Below are 279 nucleotides of genomic sequence, written 5' to 3'. Positions count from 1 at the left end.
CCGAAGCTTGGAGTTGTCGGGTGGGCTCAGAGGAGGGATGGGGCGGTGAGCAGGCAGGGAGGAGCAAGGTGGCTGACAGCGAGGGGCCCGGGCAGAGCTGCGGGGGAGCCGGGGAGGAAGTGACTAAGTGGCCCCAGCGAGCTTGGAGAGAGGAGCGTCCGGGGCCGCGAGCTCTGAGCGCAGGAAGCAGAAACAGGAAGCTGTTCCGGGCGCAGGACCGGGAAGCGGATCCCGGAACGCGGCGCGTCCGGAAAGAGCCGCTGGGAGCGCACGCGGGGC

Source organism: Fukomys damarensis, unplaced genomic scaffold (assembly GCF_012274545.1).
Source record: "Fukomys damarensis isolate Sample0158 unplaced genomic scaffold, DMR_v1.0_HiC HiC_scaffold_18, whole genome shotgun sequence".
NCBI lineage: Eukaryota > Metazoa > Chordata > Mammalia > Rodentia > Bathyergidae > Fukomys > Fukomys damarensis.
The sequence above is the reverse complement of the archived record's forward strand: the minus strand, read 5'-3'. Positions refer to the sequence as shown.